The sequence below is a fragment of the Balaenoptera ricei genome, chromosome 11, assembly GCF_028023285.1.
Source record: "Balaenoptera ricei isolate mBalRic1 chromosome 11, mBalRic1.hap2, whole genome shotgun sequence".
Taxonomy (NCBI): Eukaryota; Metazoa; Chordata; class Mammalia; order Artiodactyla; family Balaenopteridae; genus Balaenoptera; species Balaenoptera ricei.
Genome location: NC_082649.1, coordinates 25,881,514 through 25,908,146, shown reverse-complemented (window position 1 = coordinate 25,908,146; position 26,633 = coordinate 25,881,514). Strand labels below are relative to the sequence as shown.

At 43.9% G+C, this 26,633-nt stretch overlaps 1 long non-coding RNA gene across 1 annotated transcript; it reads left to right on the top strand.

The window, feature by feature from the left end:
- Window positions 1-73: 73 nt before the first annotated feature.
- On the top strand, window positions 74-23,389 carry LOC132373952 (uncharacterized). The gene is made up of 6 exons (XR_009505566.1): window positions 74-403; window positions 11,353-12,049; window positions 12,500-12,595; window positions 19,262-19,379; window positions 20,218-21,230; window positions 23,319-23,389. It is a non-coding gene; the product is annotated as an uncharacterized LOC132373952 (long non-coding RNA).
- The last annotated feature ends 3,244 nt before the right edge of the window (window positions 23,390-26,633 follow it).

Genomic DNA, 26,633 nt, shown 5'->3' with positions numbered 1-26,633 from the left:
TTTCCGGATGTTTTAGAGGGGTTTTTTTTTTTTCAAGTTGTGGTTCCCTGACCTGCCGCAGAGTAAAGAAACTCAGCCCGGAGATTGGACTGAAAGTAGACTAGACGTGAGAGCGTGGAGGTTTAGAACGCAGGGAAATACAAACATAAAGGCAAATTGTTTTAAAAATATATTTAAATCAGGTGTGCATAGATATGTTTTTCAAACCACCAACCTCTAGTGGCATCCAGGGGGAAAATGTGAATTTCGAGAATCTGGGGGTGGAAAATAGAATCATAGCATCTTTGGGAGAGGTTCTTTAGTTCAGTGAGACCCGTTTGCCATCTGAATACCGTGGCTTGAAGTACCCCATAAAAAAACGAAATTCTGGACGTAATTACTACACCATCCTACTTGCAAACGGGTAAGTTAAAGGTTTTCTCGCCTTGTGAGAAAATCACAAGTTCTTTTTGAAAAACTTAGTTTATTGAAAGATAAAAAGACACAAGGAGAAACAAAAAAGATGTTTCAAGCCACTCTTAAGTATCAATTAGTAATTAAAATATAGCAAATCTGAAATGATAAATAATTAAAAGACCAATTACATATTGCGATTTGTTTCTATTTTTTAGCTTTATTTTTGAGGTGTAATTTATATACAGTAAGATTCACAAATCTTACATGTACAGCTCAATGAGTTTTTATTATGTATACACCCCCGTAACCACCCAGTGCACAGTAAGGAGCAGTCCCATCGTCCCTGCATGTATTTTTAATTTTACTGAACAGGTCTAGACACCTGGTAATTCTATATTTGAAATTTAGGCCAACTAATTATTAAATTATGTTCGAAGGTCTCCAGGACTCATTGTGCCCCGATAAATATTTTAAGTATAAGCTGCCTAAACCATATCAATATATATGCCATCTATTTGTATGTGTATGTATATTCTTAGTTATTTTACAGTTTAAATTTATTTATTTATTTATTTTTATTTTTATTTTTGGCTGCATTGGGTCTTCGTTGCTGCGCGCGGGCTTTCTCTAATTGTGGCGACCAGGGTCTACTCTTTGTTGTGGTACGCAGGCTTCTCGTTTCGGTGGCTTCTCTTGTTGAGGAGCACGGGCTCTAAGTGCGTGGGCTTCAGTAGTTGTGGCTCTTGGGCTCTAGAGCGCAGGCTCAGTAGTTTTGGCGCGCGGGCTTAGTTGCTCCGCGGCATGTTGGCTCTTCCCAGACCAGGGCTCGAACCCCTGTGCCCTGCATTGGCAGGCGGATTCTTAACCACTGTACCACCAGGGAAGTCCTATTTTACAGTTTATAGTTAGCATATTTTTTGTGTCATCCTAGCAGGCAGATACATCAATCCTTAGTCAAAGGAAAAAGGCTGTCATCTGCCTGCTTGCCTTTTTTTTTTATATTAACAGGCCAAAAAAAAGAAAAAAGAAAGAAAGGAATTCTAGATGAAGATTCTGTTTGCAATTATGTAGTAAGAGATAATTACTCATTAACTTGAGAATGCCTTTATCATACTTGATCATACTGTCATTTTATGACTATATTGAAGGTAATGCAGACAATATTCTCTTCTCTGGAAACAACTTGAAATTAACACTAAAAGAACCAGGAAGTTTAGTTCAAACAAGAAATCAAATTATTTCCAATGGAAAGTCCAAAGGAGTAGAAATATAAAAACCAAACCTTTGACTCTAACACACTTTTCTGTGGACTTTAGTTTTCTCATATAAAAGATGAGGAAATTAGAAAATCTGTAACATTCCATGAACCTATGGCAAATTTGGAAACTGTAAAGACAATTCCTTTTTTTTTTTTTGGCCGTACCATGGGGCTTGTAGGATCTTAGTTCCCCGATCAGGGATTGAACCCAGGCCCCCCGGCAGTGAAATCATGGAGTCCTAACCACTGGACCACCAGGGAATTCCCAACAATTCCTTTTAGAATTGTGGAGTTCAGCACATGGAACCATCCTGCCATGGTTCTGGATAAATACTTGATTTCCCTTAATGTCATTATCTTCATCTGTGAAGGACATTCAGGTTTTTTTTAATTTTTATTTTATATTGGAGTATAGTTGATTAACAATGTTGTGTTACTTTCAGGTATACAGCAAAGTGATTCAGTTATACATACACATGTTTTTATTCTTTTTCAAATTCTTTTCCCATTTAGCTTATTACAGAGTACTGAGCAGAGTTCCCTGTGCTATACAGTAGGTCCTTGTTGGTGACACTCAGATATTTAATTGGTATTTCTCCCTTTCATTAGGGCGTGAGATCTTTGAGCAGAGAAAGTGTTTCCTTCATTATTCCCTGCTCCTCCAAACTGCTCAGAAAGGCCAGTCAATCAGGTTGCTAAAAGAAAAAAGTTAGGGGCATTTGTATGTATGTCATAGAGTCCAGTGGAACCAACGCCCTCCTCTACCAGAATGAAGAAGCAGGTGTCACCTGATGAAGCACGGCATCTATGGTTTCCATATCTGCTCACATTCTTGCTTTTCCTCTGCATCCCTTTTCACTCCACCCTAGACCTAAACCAGTCTCGCTCCTTGTAGAGCAAAAGTATGCAGGAAGCCGGTGAAAAACAGATTACAAAGTATATGTAATACTTACATTTTTCCATGTCCTCAAGGACCAAAAAGTCCCAAAGGCACAGAACAAACCCATAATAAATATTATTTATACTTACTAAATGATATATATCTTTGTTCAAACCAATGAACAATATTATAAGTTGCAGAACTTTTCAGACAACACCTGTGATTAATAACTAGTATTAACAGCACAGGGAATATAGTCAATAATACTGTAATAACTTTGTATGGTGACAGATGGTAACTAGACTTATCCTGGGGATCATTTTGCAATGTATAAAATGATCAGATCACTATGTGGTACACCTGAACTCATATAATATTGTAAGTCAATTATACTTCAATTTTAAAAATAAATAAATAAAAGTAAAAATAAAAGGAATATTTGGAACACACAAAACCCTAGCTTTAGGCACTCAGGAAAGTGCCATAATCCATTATAGTTTTTGACATTAACTCAAAGACCACAAAATTTTGGAGGTCAAAAACTTTACACCTCTAGGTTTCAGAGCAGCTTAAAGAATAACCTACAGGTCCAGGCTTTCCCTGACCAAGCAGATCTGTTTTCTTCTGTGATAGGGACTAGTCAGAACCTTCTCCCGATGCTGTAGCTAGAGTCAAGAGCACCAAGACAAGCAGACTCATTTCTTTTTCTGACTGCTCTGCTCACTAGCTATGTGACTGCGGAAGCCCTCTTAATCACTCTGTACCTCAGTTTTCTCACCTTCAAAATTAGAACAGAAGTAGCATCCTGCTCAAAGAATGGTTTGAATATTCAGTGAAGTCATAGCAGATGGAAAATATTGAGAAAAATGTCTGGCATATAGTAAGCACTAAATAAATGTTAACCATTGGTGGTGGTGATAGTGGTGGTGTTGGTGGTAATTAGTGTTTGGAGAGGGGTCAAGAGATGTTGGGGAGAAAGGAGAGGAAGCACACTGGCACATTCTGGAACGATTCAAACAGCCAAATTCAAGCCCCCTTCCCACTCGCACCCAAAGCTTACAATGGAACCAATCCACACACTTCTTTGAGTGAGACCGTCTTTGCTGCAAATTGCCTACAGGAGTATTCATAGAGTATTGGTTGGCTCAGGTTCTGCCAGTGTTGAAAGCCATCAGAGGCGTTTACTTCATGCTTAAGGAACGTTATGGAAGAAGACCAAATGGTTCCTGGAGTTAGCCAGCGTGTCTGGTAAAGACAGGAGAGCCCCATAGCCTCTGCCCCATCTTTGGCTTCCTGTAATCTTTTGGCTTAGATATGCTACAGAGAGCAGGAAAAGCCAGGAACCAGAGAGCATCAGAGATCCGATTTGCCCATTAGATTTGACAACATAGTTGACCTGCCAATCAGCGTAGTTGATTCATTGTCATTTGCCAAGGTTAATTTCAGCAGCCAGGTTTCTTAGTCCCTGAAAAGTCATCTTCATTCTTTTGGGGTTTTTTTTTTCAGTTTTATTGAGGTATAATTGACAAATAAAAGGTCATCCCCATTCTTAATTGCACAAATTTCACAGAAGCTCTGTTTGAAGAGGTTTGCTTCAGTCCTTAAAGACTTACAGGGAGAAATTACCAAAAACTTGCTGAGTGAATACAGTATATGAGATTGTCTATTAATAACTCCACTCTGTAAATCTGTCTAGATTTGTGTGCAGTTTTTAAAAAAATACAGTCCTTTAAGCTTTTAACTGTGCCAATGTGATGAAATGAAGAGATTTAGCCATGTAAATCAACCAATCAAATATTAGTTGAGCACCTATATACCTAATTCTGTCCTTGACCAGAGACTTTAGGTCAGCAGTGCCCAACAGAAATACAATGCAAGACACATATATAATTTAAAATTTTCTAGTACCTACATTTTAAAAAGTAAAAAGAAACAGGTGAGATTAATTTGGCAATATGTTATTTAACCCAATATACCTAAAATATCATTTTAACATGTAATCAATGTTTTAAAAGTATTAATAAGGTATTTTGCATTTTTTATACTGACTCTTAAAAATCCAGTGTGATTTTTATACTTACCCACATCCCAATTCAGATTGACCACAATTCAAGGGCTCGATCACCACGTGTGGCTAGTGGCTACCATATCAGACAGCACAGCCTTAGAGTATAAAAATCTATCTCTTGAAATAGCTTATGATTTAGCTTGAAATAATAGCAACAATTTATTGAACATATACTCTATGCCAGACACTATGCTAAGTACTTTACTATGTAATCTTATTTAATCTTTTCAATACCTTGTGATGTGGTTATTTTTAATCCTCATTTTACAGGTGAGAAGACTACAGCTTAAAAGATCCCAGATTCCCATACCAGTAATGGACAGAGGCAGGATTTGGCCCCAATCTATATGTCTTTATCAAATAGCATTTAAGAACAAATGAGTATGTTAAGATCCAAATGCAGAATCTAACCCAAAAGACTCAGTAGAATTTACTTAAATATTAAGCAAACAGATATTTTATATTCTAAAATACTTTACTTGAGTTAAAAAGACAGTGGATTTTATTTTTACCTTAGTACATTATAGTTTTTCTTATTCATTTTACTGTTGAAGGTATAGAGGGACCCTTCTCTGGATACGATGGATAATTTAAAATGGCATAGCATCACACAATATTGTAAATCAACTATACTTCAATTTAAAAAAAAGTTGGGCTAGCATCTGTATGTGTCCTGTAACATTTGTTTATTCATTCATTTAATCAATTATGTGTGAGCTATGTATGAGACAGTAAATTAGATATTATTTATAATCAGTTTTTATTCTATCTTATCCTTCAAGTAAACTGTACATCATTATTTTGAAGTTTCAAAATGTTTTAAATGCCTGTCTTTATTCGTCCAACAGAGCTTTGAGATGCTGATATTTATTCATACTATAAATAATATTACTGGTATTTTATTGTATGCAAGATATTTAGGGGGATATGGAGATGAATAAGATGAAAAGTTTATAATCCAGTATGGAAAATAAGGCACAAACATAAGTAACCATGAGAAAAGGCACATGTGTTCTAGGCGTGGTACAAGGTGCCATATGCAATAAAAATGGCAGATTTTTATGCGTATGTTTGTGAGGTACCTTGGGGTACAAGCTGCAGACATAAATTTGCACAGGAGTGATGAGGGGAAGCTAAAGAAAGGGGGTAGTATTTGATTTGAGGATCAAAAGGTGGGCAATATTTCCTCTAGGGAAATGTGACAGCAGTGACATTCTAAGCAAAATGTAAAGGCAACAATGACCAACTCCTTGGGAGAGACTGAGGTGGCTGGAATGAAGGGTCAGTGGGACAGGTGGGTAGGACTGGAAGCAATCAGGTGTATCGAGCCTGACTGTAGAAGACACTCACCAGCAGAGTAAGAAGACTGTGCTGGAGTTAGTAGGCAAAAGGGAGCCATGGATGGCTTTTGAGCAAAGGAGAGACAATATTAAAGTCGTGCATCAGGAAGATTAATCTAGACAGAGGATGTGTAGAAATGATGATTTTAATCAGATAAAAAGAAAGGAGGGCTGGAAAGCGTATTCAAAGAAGGGACAGAAAGAAGAGGATGAGAGTGAGACATTCCAGAGTAAAAAAGAACAGATCTAAAAGCTATTTGGATGGAAGTGGGAATGAGGGGGAGAGAGAGAGAGAAATTACATATATGTAGAATAAATACATTCTCACACACAGGCCTCACACATAGTGCCTCAAGGGCTTACAAAAAGCATACAATTGCTAATGATCTTTATTTAGAATGAATAATTATTTTGCAGTTAAGACATAGAAAAACAAACTTAAGAGACAAGCAGGTATCCTTAAAACACCAGTAGTCAGGAGAGGAATACAACTCTGACATTTAGTTCCACAACTTTTTCTAGGACAGTATGGAAAAGGAAGGAAATTTCTATTTTGTTGAATTTTAAAACAAGGTATATATAAACTATACCTCAGTAAAGTCAAATATATATAAATTATGCCTCAAGCAAGTTTATTCTAAAAATCTAAGCAAAGAAAATAAATCATAAAAGCACCATGACTGCGTGTGGTCAGCTAGTGGGCAGGAGAAGGGCTGGTGTTCTTTGAAGCAAGCTGAGTATTAATTTTAATTGGCTCCATGCCATTTGCCTAAAAACCCACAGTTCCAGTCCACAGCATTTACAATCAGCTTGATAGACCAGAGGCCAGGGTTTGGAAAGACTGAATCTCATTGCATTCTCTACTCACTGAACATTCAACAACATAGGAGCAGAATTTGAAAGATGTTTGTGAAAAACCCTGGTATACAAGCTTCAAAAATGGTTGTACTGATCACTCATCTGCCCTTTACAGAAATATACTAAGGTCGCCTCCTCCATGCCCCATCCCCCAGCTCATACCCACAGTTCACTTCCAGTACCTTCCTACATTCTTCTAGCTCGGTTGTGGGAATCTTTAGATAAAAAGAAATACAAGCGTTTTTTATCCTTTTTCCAGCCCTGCGCTATTCTGTTGGTTTTAGGAGTGTAGAAAAACCGTTAACACTCTAATTTTATATGTTAAGTGCTACAATGCTCAAAACAAAAATCTCTGAGAAGGTGAGAGGTTTAGTGTTTACTTCTTTCCCAAGCCTTTCACTGGATTCTTTGATAAGCCTCCAAAAAATATCTCTGATCTGAAACCAAACCCAGATGGATATTTTTCCTGGCCTGTGTTCATCTGGTTAGCCACCTGTTTCTCTCTGTGCGAATACAGGAAGGGGATATGAGAAATTGGAAGGTGTTGGCTTGGAGCCCTAGAGGTCTGGGGAAGGTGGCTTTTAAAATAATTATCCTTTATTCACTGCCATGTTCCAATGCCACCTTCATTAATGGAAATGCAAAGTGTGCCAACAATGTTCATTAAAAATAAATGAATATCAGGGTGTATGCTAGAATTGCAGAGCAGGAAGTCACCTTAGAGGTCATTTAGTCTAAAACCTCATTTTATAATCTAGACAACTGAAGTCCAAAGAAATCCAGTTAGATTCTAAAATCAATATATTTAAAGTAGAGATTTTTTTAAAAGGTAAAGAAATACTCAGGAGACAACAAGACCCTGAAGGAAAGGTAGATTTGAGCAAATCAAACATTTAGAATTGAACAGTATAGTTATTTAAAGAATAAATCAAGACTGGTTAAAAGAAGAGACACATTGAAAAGAGAAATAGTAAACTAGAACACGGAGCTAAGGAAATTGCCATATGCAGCAAAATGGGGAAAATGAAAAATATATAGAGAAGTTAAGGGAAATGAATGATAGAAGGAAAAGGTTCAAATATATCTCGTGGGGATTTCAGATGGAGAAGAACAAAGGAAATAATAGCTAAAATTTTTCCAACATTGATCAAAGAATCTTCAGTTTAAAAAATCGCAATGAATCCTAAGCAAGGAATATTAAATTAAACCTTCACTTAGACACACTGTAATGAAACCCAGAAATATGGGGAAGATATTAAAAGCAATCCCAAAGAAAAGAGGAACATTTTAGACTGACAGCAGATTTCTCAACTTTAATAACAAAGGCCAGAACAAAGGCCAACTTTAATAACAAAGGCCAGAAACAATGGAATAATATTTTAAAAGGTCCAAAAACAAAAAACAAAAAACCTGACAACCTAGAATTCTATACCTTGTTAAACTATTTTTTAAAATTTATTTATTTATTATTTATTTATTTTTGGCTGCATTGTGTCTTTGTTGCTGCATGCGGGCTTTTCTCTAGTTGCAGCGAGCAGGGGCTACTCTTTGTTGCGGTGCGCAGGCTTCTAATTGTGGTGGCTTCTCTTGTTGTGGAACACAGGCTCTAGGTGTGTGGGCTCTAGAGCGCAGGCTCAGTAGTTATGGCGCACGGGCTTAGTTGCTCCGTGGCATGTGGGATCTTCCCAGACCAGGGCTCGAACCCATGCCTGCATTGGCAGGCGGATTCTTAACCACTGCGCCACCAGGGAAGTCCCTATACCTTGTTAAACTATTAACAAAGAGGCAAAATACTTTCAGAATAACACTCTGGGCTCTTGTTGAATGGACTCTGTATTTGTCTGCTAGGACTGCCATGGCAAAATACCACTGGCTGGATGGCTTAAACAACAGAAATTTATTCTCACAGTTCTGGAGCCTGGAAGTCCCAGATCAAGATCTGGAAGGGTTTGCTTTCTGGTGAGAGCTCTATTCCTGGCTTGCACATGTCCACCTTTTTGCTGAGTCCTCACATAGCCTTTCCTTTGAGCATGTGCAGAGAGAGAAAGAGCTCTGTGTCTTACACTTCTCATAAGGCCACAAGTCCTAGTGGATTGGGGCCTCACCCATATGACCTCATTTAACCATAATTATCTCCGAAAGAACCTATCTCTAAATACAGTCAAACTGGGGACAAGGGCTTCAACATATGAATTTTGGAGGGACACAATTCAGCCCACAGCCAACTCCCAAAGGATACATTTCAGGAAGAAAGAAATTGAATACAGAAGTAAGGAATGGGATGCAAAAACAACGGTGAGCGAAGAAACTGGTAAACATAAAAGTAAATCTAAAGAAGTATTGACTCTAAAAAGCAATAAGGGTACAAATGAACTTATCTACAAAATAGAAATAGAGTTGCAGATGTAGAAAACAAACTTATGGTTACCAGGGGGTATTAGGGAGAGGGATAAATTGGGATATTGGGATTGACATATACACACTACTATATATAAAATAGATAACTAATAAGGACCTACTGTATAGCACAGGGAACTCTACTCAATACTCTGTAATGGCCTATATGGGAAAAGAATCTAAAAAGAGTGGGTATATGTATATGTATAACTGGTTCACTTTGCTGTACACCTGAAACTAACACAACATTGTAAATCAACTATACTCCAATAAAAATTTTAAAAATAAATACATTTAAAAAAATAAAAAGCAATACTGATAATAATGACTAATTTGGAGGGGGACAGAAACTAGATGGAAATAACTAGCATTGTCCAATAGGACCTTCTACAATGATGTAAATATTCTATATCTGCTCAGTTCAATATGGTAACCATTAGCCACTTGTGGCTCCTGAGCACTTAAAATGTGGCTATGTAACCAAGGAACTGAATTGTTAACTTTACTTAACACCAATTAATTTAAATTTAAGTAGCCACATGTAGCTAGTGGTTACCGTGTTACACAGCGCAACTTTAGGTATAGTAACATGGCAAATTGCTAGAGCTGATCAAAGTTAAATATTTTAAGGTCTTTATTTATTTGGAAGGAGAATGACATTTTGAAGGCAGTTAGGCTAAAAATTTAAGGGTAAAGACTAGAAAAATTGAAATAAAATTTATCACTGCCAAAGCAATAAAAGGAAAAGAGGAATAAAGAAAACACTGTTGATACACAGAAAACAGGAAAAGAGGTGGGGAAAAAAATCAAAGAAAAGCTGGGTAAATAGAAAGCATAAGAACTATTATAGAATAAATAAGAAATGAAGTGGTTTATTCTTATAATGGAATACAGAAGTTTAATCAAGAGAATGCCGAGTGAAAAAATCAGGTACCAAAAGATATGTACAGTACCTTTTATATAAATGATCTCCTGGCCTCTCATTTAGGCCCTCCAAGCCTTTCCCTCTTGCTTCACTGCCTTCATGGGTCCTCTTTGAGACGTTCAAAAATTGAAACCTTGGGGACTTCCCTGGCGGTCAGGGTTAGGACTCCGCACTTCCACTGCAGGGGGCTCTGTTCGATCCCTGGTCAGGGAACTAAGATCCCGCATGCCGCGAGGCATGGCAAAAAAAAAAGTTGAAACCTTGAAGCCTTTTCTTCCTCCAGCCCTAAGCTGGGACACTCAGACTAACTTCTGGGGGAGCTTTGTCAGGAAAACAAGGGAGACAGACTAAGGACAATGTCTGGAAATGGGAACTTTCTGGGGGGCCCCAGAAGCACCACAGAATCCTGCACCTGACTTGTCTTATTGTGGGAGCCACGGCAGGGAGCCATGGTCAAGAGGCTAGCAGAAAAGGATGTGGCAGTTCCTGACACCTAGGGTTCATGCTCTTCCTCCCCTGTGTCCCCGCTTGAAGTGTGGAGCCCCCAACAGCCTTCTCACACCCAGCCTTGGCCTTCCAAAGCCAGCCCTGTTCTTCGTAACAGTCGTGTCTTTTCAAGAGGAGTCAGCTGGTGCTACAGCTGTGGGAGGCATCTTAGCAGAGACAGCAGTCTGGCCCAGCAAGATATTTCTGTCAGCTGTGCCGTGGGAACTGATCTGTTTGATTTCCATTGAAGGGATTTTCCAACAAAGATGTTTGTGCAAAGGGTATGATGGAGGGTGACTGGCCCCACCTACTTCCTCATTGGTCAGCCAGCAATTGACCAATTTTAGCCTGGCTTCTACCTGTGCTAAAGGGACCCCAGCCCCTTGCTGTCTTTGCTCAAGAAAATGCAGTGCTGCCAAACCACAAGATATATTTAGTCCCAACCTACATTGCCGAACTGTTTTCAGTTATTTTCCATTCACACCCCCTTCTGTAATTTTCCATTTCCCCATAGCCCCCTTTTTAGCTCCCACAGATTTCCCTAGCCTCTTTTTGTTCCCGGCTTTCACTTCCCTATAGCTGCATTTAGTTACCTCTCTGTTCTCCCTTTTAAAACTTCAGCCACCTTTGTCTTAGTTGGAGTTGAGCCCAGTTTATTTTGGGTCTCGCTTCCCTACTGCAGTAGTCTGAATAAAATCTGTCTTACGCCTTCAACAAGTGTCTGGTGCTGTTTCTCTTTAACAGGGTCAGTCCAGGACTTCCACTGATGGCTTCAGCCCTCACACCCCCAGGCCAGGAGCCAGCAGGACATCCCAGGCGCCACAGCAGGATCCATCTGGGGTCCACTGGGCCCCAGCAGAGTGCTGACACCTGCTTGCCATCATGGAGGAGCCTGCCATCAAGAGGTGCCTGAAGATGATTCAACTCAACACTTCAGTCTATGAAGATGTGGCCGGGTGTCTTCCGGTGCAGGAATATGTCTCGTATACACACCACTGTCATATCAAGTTCAAGGCCCTCAGGGTGCCTCCAGGAAGGCCCACATGGCTATTCTGTGCTCTGGGCCAGCCCCTCAGGACTGCCCCTTCCATGAAGAGATGGATTGGGTGCTGCAGATCAAGAGATGGATTGGGTGCACCAGCCCAGCCAACCTCAGGGAGAGGACCCGGCCATGGGATCTTGACCACCACAACCAGCTGACCCAGGGAAGAAAAAAAAAGTCATTAGCCGAAAGATGGGCCAGAAAGGTGCTCTCCTCAGCCGCAGCAGCAGCAGAGGCACCAGAACCAGAGGTGGAAGACGGAGACAGAGCATCAGTTTAAGCTGGAAGTGGAAGTGTTGGAGCTGACCAGTGACCTCCGACTTGAAAGCCCGGCTGGTACCCAGACCAACAAGACAACCGAGATGGAGATTAGCTAGGATGCCTAAGAAACTGGGCCAGGTAAGTGGCCAAATGTGTTCTACCAAAGCCCTAATGCCATGGGACTGGGTGGAGAGGGAAGTCACAAGTGATAAAACCCAGGCTGAGATCCCCTCAAAGGACCTGGGGCTCCTGAAAATTTAAGAAAGCATGGTTTCACTGCTGGTGTTGGAGCCTGCATATTAAAGCTGGAAAGGACACTGGGAGACCATCTTTGACTCTTACATTTTACAGATGAGAAAACTAAGCCAGGGGAAAGTAATTTGCAGAAGGTGACAGACACTACAAGTTAATGCTAAGGCTGACACTAGAACCCCAGCACAATGATCCTTCCACCAGCTTATAACTTGACTCTTGCCTTCAATGTACTTTATAATGGGGCATCATGGTAATCTCTTCCAGTCTTAAAACTGGGGCTTGGAAAAAATGGGATAAGGAGAACAGCTAGTATTTCTCTCTCTTCTCCAACAGAAGTCCAGAGGGGACCAGTCTCCAGACAGAAGCCAGCCTCAGAGAGAAACTTCGTCATCAGCTCCTGGCGTGTCTACAGTGCCCCCTAGAGCACAGGTAGGCCAAGTGCACCAGCTCCAGCCCAGAGCCTGACCCTTAGGTGCCACCTGAATGTTGTTGCCATGATTGCCACTGATATGGCAGCGAACAGGCGCCTGGCCAGTAAACTGGCCTGGGAATCAGCTGCCCGGCTGCAGGGCCACTGAGACCAGCACAATTCCCACATGGCCGTCCTGGTCCAGATGGTCCACCTACACCCAGCCCCAGGAGGCAGTAGCCATTCTTCAGGACAGAATGGGCTGAGGGTGACAACTAACTGCCTGAACCTACACTGGAACATTCTTTCTTTTCTTTTTTTCTTAAAAGATATAATTTTTATTTATTTTTGGCTGCGTCAGGTCTTTGTTGCTGCACGCGGGCTCTCTCTCGTTGCGGCAAGCGGGGGCTACTCTTCGTTGCGGTGCACGGGCTTCTCATTGCAGTGGCTTCTCTTGTTGCTGAGCAGAGGCTCTAGGTGTGTGGGCTTCCGTAGTTGTGGCGTGTGGGCTCAGTAGTTGTGACACGGGCTCAGTAGTTGTGACATGCGGGCTGTAGAGCGCAGGCTCAGTAGTTGTGGCGCTTGGGCTTAGTTGCTCCACACATGTGGGATCTTCCCGGACCGGGGATCGAACCCATGTCCTCTGCATTGGCAGGTGGATTCTTATCCACTGCGCCACAAGGGAAGTCCAGAACATTCTTAATTGTGTGATATTATGGTAAGCATTTTGTGTATGAATTTTTTTAGTCTTTGTAAGCATAGATACTGCCTATTTTAGGCCTTAAGGTCTCAAAGCATCCTTGGTGTCTTATTTAGGGTGATTAGTAAAGAGAGTAGAATACACAGATAACTCATAATGCTCACCTCCAACTACTAATCCATGGGGATAGGTGTTTTAGTGGATATTTTCAAACTCCCTGAAGGGAAGACAGTTACCTGTGATGCTCTCTCACCAAATGATGGTAAAGCCATGGGAGAGTTTCTCTCTTTCCGTGCCTTTGACTGTCTCAACCTCTGCTCCATTGTTCAACTCCCCCCTCAGCCCAGGCCTCACTGAGGTCATGACCAGACCTCTAGGTAGGCACCTGCCTTCTGTGGTTCCAGAAGGTTGAGAATGGCAGGGACAGGAGAAGCAGGGCCCCTTCCCTCTTCCCTTCTACTGCCACCCAGCTCCACCCAGGAACTGGGACTGACTCTGATCATCAGCCAAACTCCCTGAGGCTCCAGAGAACGCTGCTGGGTCTACGGTGAGCAAGCACAGTGACAACATTTTCGCACGGGAAGTGGAGCGGTGCCAGAGCTCCCTGATCTCAGTGGGGCTCGCTCATGTTACAGAGAGAGAAGTTGAGGCCTGGAGAGATTCCAGGACCTTGGGGTCCTAGGAGATGGACTTCCCAGTTCAGAACTTGTCCAAGTTTAGGGTCCACCCAAAGCTTACTTTAATCTCAACAGACCCCCAACTCCTATCTTCCCAGCAGTATTCTCTCGGCAGAGTGCGGGTGCAAGTGAAACGTGGGCCTGAGGTGTGCTTTTACTCTCCCGATCAAGCTTTGAGTACCACCACTCCCCACTGGTCACTGATTCCAGCTGCTTAGGGTTCTGGGGCCCCAAGACCAGCCTTCCTCTCACCTCAAGCCTGAAACAGCTCAGGCCTAGGCTTGTTCCTCTTCCTTCTGACCCCCAGATTAGTAAATAAACACCTGCCGCATCTCAGCAGTGTCCCCTAAGCAAAACAAAGGCTTCCTTCTCTGCCTTATTTTCATCGTTAATATTAAAAACCACCTATTACCACACCACCACCGCTCCCAACCGATAAACCTTAAAGGAGGTAAAAAGAGTAAGAAAACTTTTTTTAAATGACACTTTTTAACTCCTAGAGCTTTCTCACTGTGGTATAGTCTTCACCCTGTAATCCTCCCCACACCCCACTACCCACTTTCCCACCCTCCCTCCACACACACCCACCCACCCTCCAGTGAGGTTTTTCACTTCTAGGACGTTGTGTTGAGGGAAGGAGAGAAAACTGGAAAAGGGGAGGGGCACACGGTAAACACAGCAAAATCAAATTACAGCTGGGTCTGGGGGTGGTCCAGCTCCATTCCTAAAGATGGGGAAGCCAAGGCTCCTGTCCAGCTCTGCAGAACTCCAGCCTGCGGTTTGCCTCTCACTCTTGCGGCTCAGCATCAACTGGGTGGGCGACGGTGGGCCGGGAGGTGGGCTGAGAGGGGCAGAGGAAAGGTTCTTGCCTTCTGAAAACTGCTGGAAAGGGCAGGGCAGCTGCAGAAACTACCTCTCCCAGTAATCCCTCAGGTTAACCCAGCCTGGAGAACGGACAGCCCCATCATCCAATGAGTTACTGGGCTGCAGTCCTACGATGGCCAATCACCACTAGAAGAGGGTGGGTGCTTAACAAGGAAGAAGTTTCTGTGTGTTCTGATTGAGTACCCTCCACACACATGGCTGTACAGTTCAGTCTCCAGCCTTCCTACATACCCTGCTCACCTCCTAGCTGGTCCTCCTGCCCCCAGCTCCCTCTCCTTCCTCTCCAATTCATCCCTCTTTACTACTAAGGGTTATCTTCTTTAAAGGCCAAAGTGATCACGTCATCCCCTGATTAAATTCCATCAGTGATTCCCTTTGGCTCTTAGGAATACGTTCAACCTCCTTAGCTTGGCCTGCGGCCCCTGCCTACCTCTGCAGCCCCATACTTCCCTTCCCACTCCCACCATGCCCTCCAGCCTGCAGAACTAACTGCCATTCTCCCAAAGGACCACAGTGTGTCACCCCTGTGCCTTCTGCAAGTCCCACTTGTGTTGTTTTAAGTGGCTAAGTTTGTGGCAATTTGTTACAGCAGCAGCAGGAAACTAATAAAGATTATTCTTTGAACAGAGTTGGTGCAGAGAAGGGCAGGTTTGTGTGCACAAGTGTAAATATAGATAGATAGATAAATGTTTATGGCTTTATGGGTGATAAAAGCAGTGCTCAGGAAAGTTAAAGTTGTTAGATGGGCCACTATCAACTGCTTGGGCTATAAACCAGCCACGCCCCTGACCAGCCTGCATGCCCTCTCCAGGCACTTTATAAAAAGATACAACACCTTGGAGCGTTACAAACATCAACGACAGAATAATCCTCAGGAATGGAAAAGGGAGGGAGGGCTAACATGGAAAGAAGAAAGAGGGCCTGAAGGTGGAATTCAAGTGAAAAAGCAGGATGGGTAGTCAGCACCCCGAGTTGGCCCGGCCTGGAATGCCAGGTGCCAGCTGATGGCTTGATGCACCTGGAACCCGAGCGGCCTTTGTGCCTCATCCTTTGCCACTCTGCAGGCTGGTTCTGCTCCACGCCATAGCGAGGGTGGAGGCTCTGGTCCAGCTCTGGGCATTGGACCTCTCCTCAGACAATACACAGATTGTGGAGCCAGGAACAGCCAGTGACCACGTCACAGATACACTCTGCTTCCCCGCGCCTTACCCTGACCACACTGCCCCCGGCCTCTCAGCTGCCTGAAGGCCTGCTCCACAGTGCCCCAGCCAGCCAAGAGCGCCTGTTGAAACACAGGTCCTCGGGGGTGATGGGTTGCTGGTACCGGGCTGTCAGCCCCTGATGGAGAGGGTACGCTCCACCACCCACGGGGACAAGCCCTGTGGCGCCCCCCCCTGTTTCTTTTTTTGGACGGTGGATGAGAGAGTGCCTGCATCTCCCCTATGGCAAAGCTGACTTGCTTCCAACACATGTGAATTATGGCCGGATCACGGGCAGCTGACAAACACTTGGCTGAAATGAAGGTCAGGACCAGCACGACATAAAGAATTACTGAAAGGCACCGACAGCTGTTCAGATAGTCCTTTTACATGTGCTTCCAGTAGCCCCAGCACACATCGGGCCCTCTCCATGACCTCCTCTAGGTCAAGCCACCTTTTCTGGAGGTGCCAAAAGGTAGCACAGATGGCAACCCCGATGTCATGGAAGGCACACCAAGCCCTAGATCTACCCACACGGTCAGAGGCACCGGGGAAGCCAGCCAATAGGGTCCAACAGCTGCTTTCTGCGGCACAGAGAGAGGCAATTTCATGTGGGCGGGCTCCGTTTGAAGCTGGGGGCCCAGCTTTTTGCAGATACAGTAAAATGTCTCCTGAGACATCCGGAAGGCTTGCTTCCATCTGTGGGACTTAGTCTACACACTCAGAGGTCCTGCCAAAGATGAGGCAGTGTGGAGAGAGCCCTGGTCCTGGGGGCTCTTCTTGCAAGGAGGCAGGATACGGTGGCTCTATAAGCAGAGCGTGGCTGACCACGGATGGAGGATGGCTTGGTTCAGTGGGGTCAGAGCAGCCACCTCGCAGCCTCCCCACCCTCAGCCACAGTGTGGCAGCCATGCGGCCACTCCCCAGCTGGATCACCGAGTGTGCTTGGGAGTGGTGGGCATCGCTGAGCTGAGCTGAGCAGCGATGTGTGGGTGTGTATGCTTTTCCTCATGATGGTCAGTGACATTCTTCTCCCCCAGGTGGGTGTGGGCACCAGGAAGCTCAAGGCTGAGTTAGCTGATGAATATTAGGCCTGCCATTATGAACCGGCTAAGGGTGTGAATGTAATTACATCTGTGTAAACCACACATCTTCATCCTCTGCCCATTTTCTTACAGACTCAGCAATACAAAGAGCCAGGATAAAATAGCTCGGAGCAAATAAAACTAGGTTCTTAGTGGGGATTTCAGACTGTCTTCTCTTCTTCACAGACAGACTTCCTCTCCTTAATGACTCCTTCTAAAGGACTTTAAATTTCACCAGGCCTTCTGACTCTCTTCTCCAAGCAAACACATTGGTGAAATGCTATGGAAAGTCCCCTCCCACACACTGAAATGAAAGAGTGCCCTGAAAAACCAGACTGTTTCACAGGTTTTACTTGCCCTGATCATGCAGTGCTCCCACAAGGAAACACATGAAAAGATAGTACTTTTTTGGACAAAAAGACAAGATCATTTTCAATCTCAGGTTCCTGGCTTTTAGTTAAAATTTTAACTCTGGATTTTGACTTCATTATTATGAAGAAGGGCCTGCTTCACAGGAATGCAGAAAAAGGAAAGATGAATTATTCCTTAGAGCTTTCAGGATGAACAACCACAAGGAAGAACAGACTTTAATATTAGCACTGGCTATTTCTAGATCTGAGAGTTCTGGCATTGCCAACTCACATGGAATGCCCTTATGAGCTACCTAGAGCTGGAGCTAAGAGGCTTCAAAGGACTTCTGCTCACACCACTGCAGTGCCTTTCCTGATGCTTTTCCTCCTAATGAAAATTGACTTCCATAATATTATGTGTCCTTTAGGCTGCTCTTTCTCTAAGAGCCAGTGTCCATCCTAGACAGGACTAGGAGTCAGAAGATGATGCATTTGTATCCTAGCTCTGTAGGCTGTGTGATCTTAGGAAAGTTACCATCCCTCTCTGTTTTTCAAGTGAAAACAAATAGGTTAACTCACCTAACCCTAAAGTTCCTTGCTGCGCTAACATCCTCAGGTTCATTTCAAAGTCCAGATCCCACTCGATGTCAGCTGAGAAGGTGGCTGAAACTCTACATCTCAGAGCTTGTCTCCAGGTAGTTTAATAAATATAATGTGGTAAACATGATTAACTGAACAGTGCATTCCACAAATATTTATTGAGCCTTATTATGTTTAAGGAATTACAATAGGCACAGAGGATAAAGTGAAATAGCCATCACAGATACTAAATTTCATGTTGGTTTTTGGATCAGCAGCTTGGAGAAGGAATATGCAGTATTTAGTCATCCCCTTCTATGTAGCTGTTTGTAACTGAAAAGTCTGCTTGCTGTTAATTTTTGACTTGGGCAGGACTGAATATTCTGGCACTTAAGTCTTTAATGATTTAGATGATTCCTTTTATGGAGTAATTAAACATATTTCCTAAAACTCTATCTGGGGAAGAGTTTATTGGTCACTGTCACAACCTTGGGGCTGACTGTAGTCTCACTGTAATAGCATATTCCCTGCCCGTCAGGAAAATTACTCTCACTAAACTTTTGGCATCTTCCACTTGGAAATGACAATGTAGCTAACCCCCAATGATCAAGAGGAAATGTGAGTTTCTCTTCCGCTTTCTTTGCCTTATGATTTCCTTTGGTGTGAGACGTCTTCATGACCCATCTTCCGCAATACCTCCTCCTAACGTGTTCACAACTCCGGGCTTCCTCCTTAGTTACTGCTAACACCTTACTATCCTAGATGTCAGGGCTTTTCACAAATCATTTAAACTTCCTCTGAGCAGTCCCAGACTGATCTCACTAGACCCTATGAGGAGAGATGGAGGTGAAGGGGAGTTTCCAGCTAATTTTCTCCCCATCCCATTGCCTACATACGAAGCAAGTGCTTCTGCTGCTAATAAGCCGCTTTCTACTAATTGGTTGGTGAAAAGAGAAAGGAAAATGAAAGTTCCTACCTGGTCCCGCCCCACACCTTAAAAAAAAAAAATGGATGAAGACGGTTTAAGAACTTTATTTTCCCATTTAGGTTCGAAACTTCTCTCACAGAAGCTGGTCCCCAGATCCCCTTTCTCAAATCCCTCCGTTCTGCCAAAGGTTTCCTCTCCCTCCCCGTACCCCGCCGCCCACAGTTTCTAAAGGAAAAGGTGTTTTGTTAAACTTGAAAACCTGCACTACGTCTTTGCAATGCAGGTGCCACCGATGAACAGAAAAGACTGACCTAAAATGCCTCGCTTTCCCTCCTCCCTGGTTCACCTCGAGAGGGACTTATGTTCACTGAATTTGAACTTCAGGCTCCAAGCGGAGGCAGGTAAGAACCTGCGGTCCTCGCCCCGCCCACAGCCCCCCCATCCCCAAGGCACTGGAAGCCGGCGGTCCGCGAGCTGTCCACTTGCAGCCCTCACCCACCCTGCAGCCCAGACTGCCCACCAACCCGCTCCTCCTCCAACTCCCGCCCCCACACCCCCAGCTCCTCCTCCCGCCCCCCCAACCCCCGCTCCTCCTCCCGCCCCCCCACCCCCCCGCTCCTCCTCCCGCCCCCCCACCCCCCGTTCCTCCTCCTCCTCCCGCCCCTCCCCGCTCCTCCCCGCCCCGCTCCTCCTTCTCCTCCCGTCCCCGCTCCGCCCCCGCTCCGCCCCCGCTCCGCCCTCAGTCTTCCTCCCGCCCCTCCCTGCCCCGCTCCTCCTCCTCCTCGCCCCGCCCCGCTCCTCCTCCTCCTCCCCCCCCGCCCCGCCCCGCCCCGCCCCGCCCCGCCCCGCCCCGCTCCGCCCCGCTCCGCTCCTCCTTCTCCTCCCGTCCCCGCCCCGCCCCCGCTCCGCCCTCACTCCTCCTCCCGCCCCTCCCTGCCCCGCTCCTCCTCCTCCTCCCCCCGCCCCGCCCCGCTCCTCCTCCTCCTCGCCCCGCCCCGCTCCTCCTCCCCCCGCCCCGCCCCGCCCCTCCTCCCCCCGCCCCGCCCCGCCCCGCCCCGCCCCGCCCCGCTCCGCTCCTCCTCCTCCTCCCGCCCCCCCACCCCCGCCTTACTATCTCTGACCCTCCTCAGGTTCTCTTCTCTCCCTCCCTCTCGTTCTTCGTTTCCCTCCTCCTCGCTTCCTCCAGGCCTACCTGAGTCACTTTTTTAAAGTACCTTTTTTTCTTTTTTTAATTTCCAGTTAACGGGAAGGTTTCAAAAGGAGTCAGAGGAATCCCCTCCTGCCGTTTACCTAAATTCGCCAATTGTCTCCTTTTGCCCCATTTGCCGGCCTTTACCCTCAGTAGGAGGGGCCCTCTCTCCCCCACCAGGCCACCCGGAGGTCTTTCCCGGCCACCCACTGAGGGCCCTGCAGTTCCAGGGATGGGAAGTTGACTTTGACGTTAAAGAAGTTAAAGAACTGCAAAACCCTCCTCAGGAGGGATGACTTCGAGTACCTTTTTAGACGTCGAAACCCTGGGCCGCTGACTTTGCCGCTATTCACACTTGAAGTGAGTTTATCAGCTTTTTTCCAGTCAGACTCTTAGCTGAAAGCAGATCCTCGCACAAAGAAGAGTTGATCCTTAGAGACAGGTCCAGGGCGAGGGTGTCGCCTGGCAGGGACCACCTGAATTGGATTCTGCAGTTTGGGAACTTGGCGCTCACCAAGGGAAAGCTAGAATGAAAAAAGTAGAGAACAGGGAGAGAAGAGAGAAATAAGTTCTCCAAGGAAAGAACAAACAAAGACCTAAACAAAACAAAACCTACACGTTCTGGCTTCCCACTTCCTCTCTTTGCAGTAAAGGTTTCCCTGAGCGACTACAAAACAAAATTCACATAAGTGATAGTCCTTGGTGCAAGAAGTCGGCCACCAGGGGACGTAGACTGTTGGAGAAACATAGGCTTAAATCAACCTGTAACGACAAAATTACTCAGGTTTTGTCAGCGCTGTTCTAGTTCTGTTGCTTCTACAACCAGCTGTGTGGCTTCCAGAGTCCAGTGTAGACGACTGGGAGGCTGTCTGCACCTGGGACGTTGAACACTCTCAGAGTCCAGGCTCATGGGCCGGGGGCTCAGACTGAAACCGCACACCTCGGATGGGACTCCAACCCACAGTCTTCCAACTGAAACCACACAACTTGTCTCAGGACTTAATGAAGCTCAGGTTCTTCATGTCTCGGCACAGAAGGAATTCAGTGAGAGGCAAAGTGATAGGTAAGAAATAGATTTATTAATAACCTTTGTAAAGAGGTTACAGGAAAATAGGGTACAAGAGGATGGTCATGCCCCAGGTCTCAGATGAGTCCCTGGGACAGGCCGTCAAGTGAGGTCCTTGGCTTCAGGCAGGAAAGAATTCAAGAGCAGAGCCATAGTAAAGTGAAAGCAGAGATACACATTCTATAGACAGAATGTGGTCCTTCTCAGAAGGCAAGAGCGACCCCAAAGGAATACGGGATAGTTAGTTTTTATGGGCTGGGTAATTTCATAGGCTAATGAGTAAGAGGATTATTCTAACTATTTGGGAGGGAGGGGTAGAGTTTTCTAGGAACTGGGTCACCACCCACTTTTTGGCCTTTTATGGTTGGCCTCAGAACCATCGTGGTGCCTGTGGGTGTGTCATTTAGCATGTTAATATATTACGAGTGTATAATGAGGCTCAAGGTCTACTGGAAGTTGAATCTTGCTGCCATCTTGGGCCTAATGGATTCTAACCAGTTGATGTCATATCCTCAATGCCTATGTCATTCTTTTAAAGGTTGTGCCCTGACGCCTTCCCTCCTGTCTCCAACATGCCTGTAGACTTGTTTTCTTTTAATTTTTAAAAATTAGTTGCTAACCTTAAAATATTAGATTTCTTATAAAAATCTCAATTTTCAGCTTTGGGGGGAAAGAAAGATTCATTCTTTCCATCACCACTGGACCTTTATTCCCCACATATTAGCAAAAGACAGTTATTAGATACGTTAGATGCAGTCCTTACTGCATCTGCAGCAGATGCACACGTTGCTTCCTGCCAGGTCCCTGCGAGCATTTGAGTGTGGGCCTCTGCCCTACTCCTCTGCTCTCTGGGAGCACTCCTCCCCAGAAGGCTGACCCTCATCTTCTGCACTTAGCCTACTCTCATACCTCCCAGGGACTCTGGTACCTTGACCTGCCTCTGCCAAGTCATGAGAAAATATTTTGGGAAGCCAGGTTGAAGCCATCAGTTGATATAAAACGTCTGGAAACTGAGTGATGAGAAAAGGAAGTGAATATGGTCATAGACAGTTAAACAAATTTTACTTCATCAACATAGACGAAAAGGAGTTGATAAAAAACTATCAGAAGACATATGAGAGGATATGGTTGTGATTAACATTGGTATCCTGTGCTTCATTCTTTCCCTCTTCTAGTCCCATGACTTTTAAGTTTATTGAAAATAATAATAATAATTACAGCTCTATTTATTGAATATTTACCATACACAAGGAACAGTGAGGTTAGTACTGTTAATATCCCCATTTTGTGGATGGGGAAGCTGATGCCTAGAGAGGTCAAGTTCCTTTCATATGCCACAAAGCTAGTGAGCACTGGTGGAGCTGGAATTTGAACCCGGGGTGTGATTCCAGATTGGGAGCTCTGGTGTCTGTGCCTTGGAACATCCTGAGGTCAGGGAACTGAGTCTGCCTTTTTGTATCTCTCCAGAGAGATATAGATGCTCAGAAACTATTAAATGATAGGAAGTAAGGATAGGAGAAATGGTGGGGGGGGAGAGAAAAGGAGAAGGGAAGAAAAGAAAAATGGTGGTGAGAGGGATAGAGTTACCTTTAGGAATATGTAAAGCTGCCCTCATTCTGATTGATTACCTGGTAAATACCTACTCTTATTTCCAGTCCTAATCTCAGTGATTCCTCCTCTATGAATCCTTTTCTGATTCAGATGTTAAGTGGCTGCAGCACTGCACCTAGTTCATGCCTCCATTGCTGCACTTTTCATGATTACTGTAATTTTACATACCTGTGTTGACAGAAGAAAAACACAACCTAAGAGTTTCAAGTTAAGTTTTATTCAGGGACCTGAATGAGGACTATAGCCTGGGAGACAGCCTCTCAGTTACTCTGAGGATCTGCTCCAAAGAGGTGAGGGAGGAGCCACTGTATATAGTTTTTGTTGGGGAAAAAAAAAAAGCATCAAAAGATCACTGCTAAATACAAAAACACAGACATCTCAAGTTAATGATTTTAGTGCTTTTCTACATGTGGGAAGATGCAAGAGTCTGGGCTCATTGAAATTATTCCTTTGATATTCATCTTAACTTTGTAGGGCCAGTATCCTGTTTTTCTCCATGCTGAATTCCCCAAAGGACACACCGTCAGGGTCAGCTGCAGTGGCTGATGGCTTGATTGTGGGCAACATTCATTGTTTACTGGAATGACAGGCAACATTCCCTTTCCACACCTCTCTCCCACGCTAGGCTCTGAGCTCTTTGAAGGTAGGGTCTCTCTGGCTGCTGCCTAGTACTTAGTATGGGCACAAAATCTGTAAATCAATGAATGGCCTTTTATGGGGCATGATCACATATTAACAAATAATACCCTTCTATCCTCTTACTACTCAGCATCTGCTTTTTGTATGGTTTGAAGTGAAATTTGGGAAGCCTACAGAGGAGTAATGATGATCCCCTCCATTTTATATTTGTGCATTCTGAACCCACGAAGTCAGAGAGAATAGGAAGGAAAATAGGAAGAGGGATGCAAGACCAAGGAAGCTTCAAAGCTGTATATGCCACAACTTCTACAGGCAGCCTGTTTATTCATTCCACAACTATTAAGCACCTACTGAGTGGTGGTGCTGTGCTTGGCAGTCAGATACAGCTGTAAGCAAAACAGTCAAGATTTCTTTTCTCATAAAGCATAAATGCTAGTGGGGGAAAAGAAATAATAAACAAGTAATTAAACACATACATAAGATTTTTTTTTAAATAGTAGGTTCTATGAAAGAAATAAAGCAGGGAGGTGGAGCAGAGTGAGCAGGCTGGGCACTCTAGGATGGGTGATCAGGGAAGCCTCCCCTGTGGAGGTGACCTTTAAGCTGAGACCTGAATAATGAGATGGAGCCAGACCTGAGTATCTGTGGAGAAGAGTGTTTTGTGCAAAGGGAACAGCAAGTGCAAAAACACTGATTAGCAGGTATACTATTTTTATTTTTATTTTTATTTTTGGGGGCCACGCCACATGGCTTGCAAGATCTTAGTTCCCCGACCAGGGATTGAAGCCGGACCATGGCATTGAAAGCACCAAGTCCTAACCACTGGACCAACAGGGAATTCCGTTTTTAAATACAAGCAATATGATCGCTGATATTCAGGCCATTTATAATGTGGCTATGCATCTTATCTAACTAACCTGGTTATCTCTTCTCTCATTAGCCATCCCTCCCTTTAAAAGAGCTAGTGCCCTCCCCCACATCCAAAATTCATCCATGTCCCGGTTTTTTTTTTTTTCACTCTTCTTTCTTCTGAAATATTCTTTTCTCTCCTTTGTCCTTCAAGGCTTACTTAAAATTCCATCTGCTCCATTAAAAATTATTTTTCACATGGAGCTCTTCAGTACCTTGATTGTGGTGGTGGATAGGCAATACTGCATGGGTGATAAAATTATATAGATTTTAATACACACACACACACACACACACACACACAAATGAGTACAAGTAAAACTGGGGAAATCAGAATCAGATCAGCAGTGTCAATAACCTGATTGTAAAATAGTACTATAATTTTGCAAAATATAACCACTGGGGGAAATTGGACAGTGTACAGAGGAGCTCTCTGTTTTATTTCTTACAACTGCATGTAAATCTACAACTGTCTCAATTTTTTAAAGTAAATAACCAAAAAAATTACATTTTTCCTGGAAACGAGGAAATTTTAAATTCTTTATTAATTTGAAAATAATAGATTTTCAATTCGCTATGAATCCATGTCCTCCAGTCTACACATTTCTAACTTGCTGATGATAATAAGCAAAAGGCATTGTCTAAATAAAAACATACCAGTCTTTTACCCTATCAAAAAACCATTCCAGCAAGATTCATCTGGAATAATGTCTTCTCAGGGAAAACTTGCTGGCACCTAGAAATGATTTCCTTCCCCCTTTTGATGTTCACATATTGCCCTTCAAGAACTTTGGCGAGGACTGGCTCCTACAGTCTGAAGAATCAACTTTCTTCCCCTTTTCCCAAACTGGAACAGTGTGTACCCATCAACAGTCCTCTGGCACCCCTCCCTGGCTCCATAGTCCCTGGAAACCTGCCAACAATCTTCTCATATATAAATTCTATTGGTACCCCAGCTGGAATTGGTCCAAGCTTGGAGACAGCTCATTTAAAGGCAGGCATGCATTCTCTTACAATATCCCATTCATTTTGTGCTTCAGCATCTTCCTACTGATATCTGTATGATGTGTATCCAACGTCACAAAAGCTAGAGCAGGTAAAACTGGTGTTCTGAGGTGGGAGCCAGGAGGTCCTGGATGCAAATCCATATCCCGTCATTTTCTAGCAATACGATCTTGGGCTAAGTGATCCAATTCTCTGAGCTTCAGTTTGCCCACCTGTAAAATAGAACTAATAATAGCTGCTATTATTATTAGGTTGTCAGATAACAGTGAAGAATGAATGAGAAAGTATTTGTAAGAATGGATAGCAACAACAAAGCAGATGAGGTGAATATATCTGCTTCTTCAATGTGTGAATTTATGTGAATTCATGGGACTTCAGAGCTGGAAGGTTCTGGAGAAGTTGCCCAGACCTTCCTCCCACTTAACGAGACCAGTATTCATGAAACATTTCAGCATTAAACGGCTGCTTTCCATCACCCATTACCATCACAACTTCTGCACTTGAGCAACATATCTGTACCTTCTGTGCTCCATCAAAACCTGGAAAAGCCCTTTTCTCTGGTCCAGGTACTTTAAACTCTCTACCTCGTTAATTCTTACAACAATCCTATAGTGCACGTCCACTTATCTCCATTTTACAGCCATGGAAACTGAGGCTTAGAGATGTTAGGTACCTTCTCCAAGATTACATGGTTAGTAAATGGGATTCAGTCCAGGTCTGTCTGACTCTGAAGCCCTTGCCCTTTTCTGCACTATTACACTGCTTTAAGAAAAAAAAAAAAAAAGCTTATTTTTTTCAAGTCTTGTCCCTCTTTTAGGTATATACTTTACTTTTGCTATAAACTGGATGATGTCCCCCCCAGATTCATTTGTTGAAGCTTTAACCCACAATACGATAGTATTTAGAGATGGGCCTTTGGGAGGTATTTAGGGTTAGATGAGGTCATGAGGGTGGAGCCCTCACAAAAGGATTAGTGCTCTTATAAGAAGAGGCACAGAGATTGGTTCAAGATGGCGGAGTAGAAGGAAATGCGCTCACTCCCTCTTGCGAGAGCACCAGAATCACAACTAACTGATGAACAATCATCGACAGGAAGACACTGGAACTCACCAAAAAAGATACCCCACATCCAAAGACAAAGGGGAAGCTACAATGAGACGGTAGGAGGGGCACAATCACGATAAAATCAAATCCCATAACTGCTGGGTGGGTGGCTCACAAACTGGAGAACACTTA